At 39.4% G+C, this 6,641-nt stretch overlaps 1 protein-coding gene across 2 annotated transcripts in view; it reads right to left on the bottom strand.

Annotated features, from left to right (window-relative positions):
• The window catches only part of LOC139164103 (tigger transposable element-derived protein 1-like), a 51,493-nt gene that overhangs the window by 41,770 nt on the left and 3,082 nt on the right, over positions 1–6,641 (bottom strand). Inside the window, exon 2 of one of the 2 annotated variants that reach the window (XR_011558577.1) lies at positions 3,966–4,687. The exons of the other annotated variant lie outside the window; for it this stretch is intronic. The gene's annotated coding sequence lies outside the window, so the exon portion shown is untranslated. The remainder of the gene's footprint in view (positions 1–3,965; positions 4,688–6,641) is intronic. 2 annotated transcript variants of the gene reach the window in all.

The following is a 6,641-nucleotide window of genomic DNA, read 5'->3' as shown; positions in this document are numbered from 1 at the left end:
CAATTATGAAAAGGAAAAATTCCATAACCGATCAATAGGCATTGATTTACTAAAACACTAATCCGTACAATATGTTGTAAAATATAGCAAGATCTCTGTCATTACACAGCTACACCCTGTGATCAGTAAAAAATTCTAGATTTTCTAAAACAGGTCACATATTGGGGTCAAATTCTCCAAAGTACCAGAGGGCAGGACAAGAAACAATGGTTGGAAACTAATGAAAGAGAGAAGCAACTTAGAATTCAGGATACACTTCCTAACAGTGAGGACAATTAAGCAATGGAACAGCTTGCCTTCAGAAATTGTGGGCATGCCATCATGATGTTTTTAAGATGAGACTAGACAGACAATTATCTGAAATGCTATATAGGTTCTCCTGGTTGAGCAGGAGCCTGGGCAAGAACCCTTCCAGCTCATTTTGTTTATTCATTTCTGACAACCACTCAATATCTAAAATAACGTTGCCAATTTCTCAATATGATTCTTTTAGTCACCCACCATTCTTGGTACAATCATAATTCCTGATGAACAGATGAACAGAAGCATGGGTCTTCAAACTTGGGAACTTTAAGACTTGTGGACTTCAACTTCCAGAATTCTCCAGCCAGTTTGGGGTCTCCTGTAATCTAAAGCTTAGAATAGTGATGGCAAACCTGCCGTGCATGTGTGAGTGCCCACACCCATAATTCAATGCCTGGGGATGGCGAAAATGGCCTCCCCCCCCAGAGGCCCTCTGGAGGCCGGAAACAGCCCATTTCCCAAACTCTGGTGGGCCCGGTAGGCCCGTTTTTCACCCTCCCCAGACTCCAGGGGCAAAAAGGGCCTCCCCATCCCCCCCAGAGACTCTCTGGAAGCCAAAAATGCCCTCTTAGAGCCTCCAGGAGAGCTGAAAAACAACTGGCCAGTACACACATGCACATTGAGCTGAGCTAGGGTAATGGCTCCTGTGCCAGCAGGGAATGCCACCTGTGGGAACTATGCCATAGGTTTACCATCACTGGCTCAGAACATCCTCACAATAACATCTTTATCATATGAAGATTTTCCAGTAAAACGTACACATGTATATTGATTATTTTCTCTTTCCTTTCCTTTCCCTTCCCTTCCCCTCCCTTCCCTTCCTTCCTTCCTTCCTTCCCTCCTTCCTTCCTTCCTTCCCTCCTTCCTTCCTTCCTTTCTTCAATTATGTGCAACATTCAAACTTCCTGGACAAGTCCCTGCAATTTTCTTGGCAAGTTCTGCAATTTTCTTGGCAAGTTTTAAAAGAATGGTTTGCGGTTGCCTCCTTCCTACGTCAGATAATGTGACTGGCCCAAGGTCAGCCAGCAGGCTTCATGCCCAGTTCAGGATTAGAACTCAAGCTTTCTCTTTTTCAAAGGAACACATGGCCATATCCCATGGGTTAAGGATATCCTCACATTTTAACACCACCAACACTGAAAATCTGATGTCCAACCTTTCAGATATCTGAGAGATACTTTGGGATACCTGCACCCTTTCCTAATCTCTCTTTATGCTTTACTGTCATCTCAGTAAAGTGGAACTATTTAGGTATCTTTACTGAATAACCAGAATACCTTTTTTATACAATTTATACTTTGCAACTCAGAAGGCAGATATTATAGACCTGGAATATCTGATGGGTTCTGGCTTTAATGTGGAATGTTAATATTTTTATCAGCATTTATCACTTAATTGTGTGTTTAACGCCTGACAAAATGTGCACATTAACTTAGCTTCAAATAGGCAATGTAAACTATTCTATCAATGGAGAATTAAAACAACCTCTAGCAATAGCAAAGATATTTTAAACAATGGTCAGTGTTTTAAATTCTGTGGAAAATAAACATTAGGTTTAATTACCAGTTAAGTTTAATTACTTTAAATAATTTAAGTATAGTTAGATGATAAGAGACCTTGGCGAGTCTTTCATCGGAAATTATGCCAAGGGCAAGTTGATAACATAAACTGGTCTTCTATATAAGGTCCGTGATGAAAAAGGAACGTGTTTTTCAACGGTAAAGTGGTCTCAGCTCTTATAGACTTAAAGATTAAAATGTGCTATCAGTTAGAATGGAAAGCAGTACAGTGGCAAGGCAGAACCTTTACTGCCATTTTTGATAACATTCCTTGGTAACTAAAATTTCTTCAAAGTAGTAGAACAGGATTGGATGCCTGCAATTACTAAAGCTAAAGACAATGTTAGATTGGCTAATGTTGGTGTTCTATTTCCACAATCTCTATTTTACCTATTTTCTATTTTCAAGAGCTTCAGAGGCCTATCAGATGGAGAGAAATAAATGTATATATGTAGGAAGTATAATCCCACATGACATCTTCAACATTATATTCAGCATATTCATTTCTAGTTGATAGGTGCTTGGACGTCACTACCCCCATTTAGCCAAGTGGAGAGAGATGACAAATTCAGAATTGCCCCCACCCTCCTTGTCTTTCATAAATTACTTAAGACCTACCTATATTGCCAGGCATGGGGGAATTGAGACACCTCCCCCAGGCTTGCAGAGTTTTATGTATCGTATGCTTGTGTTGTATGGTTTTTTTAGATGCTTTGTTTTAATTGTTAGATTTGTTACACTGTATATTGTTTTTATTATTGTTGTGAGCTGCCCCGAGTCTACGGAGAGGGGCGGCATACAAATCTAATAAATTTATTATTATTATTATTATTATTATTATTATTATTATTATTATTCATAATTGATGCATAGCTTACTCCAAATTAGTATTCACCCAATGTGTTGCAGTGGTTCACAACCTGTCTAATGCTGTGACCCCTTAATACAGTTCCTCATGTTGTGATGACCCCCAACCATAAGTCTAGCGCCAATTCTCCCAACAGAGCTTTAAGCTGATTGGAAGGAAGATCAGAGGGACACCCCCACTGTAAACGCCTGATTGGTTGGATTGTAAAAATATGTTCCAGGGCGTCAGAATAGAAACTTTAGTTCCTAACACCATGGGAAATTTGTCTTTTCTCATGGTCTTAGGCGCCCCCCAATGAAATGGTTGTTCAGCCCCCAAAGGGGTCCTGACTTCCAGATTGAAAACCACTTTGTTAAAGCATAACTACCATTATTATTTGGCTATATTGTACTTTTCTCATTCAAAGCAGTAAAGCTTATCTGTTAAAATATAATTTCAAGAGTTAAGTCAAAACTGTTTGGGTTTCCCCACATTTGTGTTTACAGTAGCAGGTTTTTGACCCCAATGGAAAAAAGTTACATTGACATTTGATGCAGTGACAAGATATTTGATATTTTAGTCTTTCACTTGCAATATACCGTATGTCTCAAATCCAACACATACAGCTATATTTTGGGCACCCTTAGCATAATCTGCTTTTGAAAGATCATCTTTGCTCAAGGAAGAGCAATGGCTTTTTGGGGGTTTTTGAAAAAGGAAGTTACATAATATTTTGTACAAGCGAAGCATAAGTAATACTGTAGAACCAAACAATTCTACATTAACTGCCAATTGAACAAAAGAATTCATAAGGAGATATTTTGACCACCAGTTCCCACTGGGGCAGATTTCGTAGTTTTGTCTTTTGCTGCTCTGTGACTATATTTTATACTCTATAACATATACTGCTCCAAAAAATAAAGGGAACACTCAGATAACCCATCTTAGATCTGAATGAATTAAACATTCTCATTGAATATTTCATTTGCACAACTATTCCATTTGCAAAACAGCATGTGAAATTGACTGTCAATCAGTGTTGCTTCCTAAGTGAACAGTTTGATTTCAAAGAAGTTTGATTTACTTGAAGTTATATTCCGTTTTTAAGTGTTCCCTTTATTTTTTTGAGCAGTGTATATTTTGCACCATATGTTGTTACTTTAAACTATGTCCAGATACATCCCCAGTTCTGACCGATCTTAATCTCTAGCAAGATAAAATGAGGAGAGAGAGAAGTTAATATTTAGAAGCCTTACTCATTCATAATATAATCCATGAACTGTGACTACAGTAAAAAGCGATGAATTTGTGAAAGTGGCTGAAGCAAAGTTATCATTCTCCACATCCCAGAGGGACCGACTAGCAATGTGCAACCCTTGGTTGGCCAGCTGGCCCAGAAAGACATTACACACAAGTTTGTAGCGTGGTGGAGTTAGTTCTTTGACCCTGCTCCTGACAAGGTCTGACAGGTTTTGGACCAACTGCCCACTATTTGCAGGATTGTATTTGACATCACTGAAGAAGCTGGCCAGAACGGACTCAAGAATCTGCTGTGTGCGCGAGGAATTAAATCTGCAATCTTTATCTGGCTGGGTCTTGTAGGTGTTCTCATAGTGTGTCTCCTGAATGGGTTCAAAGAGTGGTAGCCCAGAAAAACTCACTCGCCCACAATGCATCCAGGGCCCAATAGAAAGGCGCCTTCCTCCAGCAGCCAATGAATTTCTCCTACTTGAAAATGGGGCATTGAGGATGCTCATAATGGAGCTTCTCCGGGATGGTGGGAAGGGGCCTTTCCCTTCAATACTCTGCAGAGGCAGCAATGGTCTGGGTGCCGTATCTGTAGGCTGGGAGCTCTGATGGAGAGGTAGTGATCCTCTCTTTGGACGGGTGGAATCATTATCTTCTGAAGCCATTATCTAATTGAATGTTTTCTGGGAGGTTGCCAGAGGCCAATCTACTATACCTCAGCAATAAAATCCTAGAGAAGAAAAGAGCCATACAGTTACAAAGAATTCCTTCCCAGCATCCATTCTTCTTTGTATATATATACATAAATATATATTCTTAATTACATTAAATGTAGTAGACTTATTTTGTGGATTATTATTATTATTATGGCTACAAGATATATCAATAAAACTTCTTCTCATTATTAGATTTATTTACTTCTCCTATTATTAGATTTATTTACATTTTCTCCTATTATTAGATTTATTTACTTATTTATTATTAGCCACCCAACTCCAGTGGATTGAATATTTTGAAAAGAGCTCTGCCTGCCTGCCTGTCTATCATTATCATTATCATCTACATCTATCTATCTATCTATCTATCTATCTATCTATCTATCTATCTATCTATCTATCTATCCATCATTATATCTATCTATCTATCTATCTATCTATCTATCTATCTATCTATCTATCTATCTATCTATCTATCATCTATCTATCTATCTATCCATCCATCCATCCATCCATCCATTATCTCTCTCTCTCTCTCTCTCTCTCTCTCTCTCTCCCTACCTACCTACCTACCTACCTACCTATCTGGTCAAAGCTACACGTACACAGAGGAAACATGGAGGTTTAGCAGCTATTCAACTAATAGCTCACTTAGTTCCTGGCTGGCCTGTGGCCAGGCAGAACAGGTATGAGTAATAATTCAGTAATATAATCCAGTTACATTTAGTGTATAAAATATTATTTACTTTGGCAAATATCTTAGTCAAGAGCAATCACACACAGTTCAATCAGTCAATAACTCTCAATACATATACAATACTATAAGCTTATTTGTCCAGCTTACAAATACACAAACCATCATTTGAACACACAGTTCTTACTACAGCATAGTCACAAAGACAAAACAGAAATAGCAGAGACTAGTCGAGAGGGTGAATCACGCTTCTGGCTCCCTCATATGTCAATCTGTAACACTACCTCTTAAAGCAATAGTGTAATAATACATGTAAGCATACATTGTTGGTCTATTTTATATATTGCCAAACACAACTAGTTATGTACATAGTACTAACACTCTTCAATTGCCTACCATCATGTATTTACATGGAATTCAAGGACTAGATCTATTTTAACCCTTTGTTCTATATCTCCGTTCTCATTGTATTACAAGTTCTATGTGCCCTAATTTAATTTAATTTATTAGATTTGTGTGCCGCCCCTCTAATACATTTTTAAAAAATCTAAAAACCCATTATTAAAACCATACAACACATACAATATATAAATAATATAAACCCAGGGGCTCAATTTCCCCATGTCTGACAACATAAGTGGGTCTTCAGTAACTTATGAAAGGCAAGGAGGGTGGGGGTGGTTCTGATCTCTGGGGGGGGGAGTTGATTCCAGAGGGCCAGGGCCACCACAGAGAAGGCTCTTTCCCTGGGGCCCGCCAGACGACATTGTTTAGTCAACAGGACCTGGAGAAGGCCAACTTTATGGGACCTAATTGGTCGCTGGGATTTATGCGGCAGAAGATGATTCCGAAGGTATTCTAGTCTGATGCCATGTAGGGCTTTATAGGTCATTACCAACACTTTAAATTGTGACCGGAAACTAATCGGCAACCAAAGTAGGCTGCGGAGTGTTGACCAGACGTGGGTGAATCTAGGGAGCCCCACGATAGCTTTCGCAGCCGCATTCTGCACGATCTAGAGTTTCTGAACACTCTTTAAAGGTAGCCCCATGTATAGAGTGTTGCAGTAATCAAATCTCAAGGTGATGAGGGCATAAGTGACTGTGAGCAGAGACTCCCCTCCCCCAGGGAAATGGATGGACAGATGGGATTGTCCTTGGGAGGCAAAACCCACAGCCACTCCCTCTTGTCAAGATTGAGTTTGAGCCTGTTGACACCCATCCACACCCCAGCAGCCTCCAGGCACATCACTTCCACTGCTTCACTAATGGACA

Source organism: Erythrolamprus reginae, chromosome 3, assembly GCF_031021105.1.
Source record: "Erythrolamprus reginae isolate rEryReg1 chromosome 3, rEryReg1.hap1, whole genome shotgun sequence".
NCBI lineage: Eukaryota > Metazoa > Chordata > Lepidosauria > Squamata > Dipsadidae > Erythrolamprus > Erythrolamprus reginae.
Note: the sequence above shows the minus strand (reverse complement) of the source record. Positions and strands in the feature narration are given on the sequence as shown.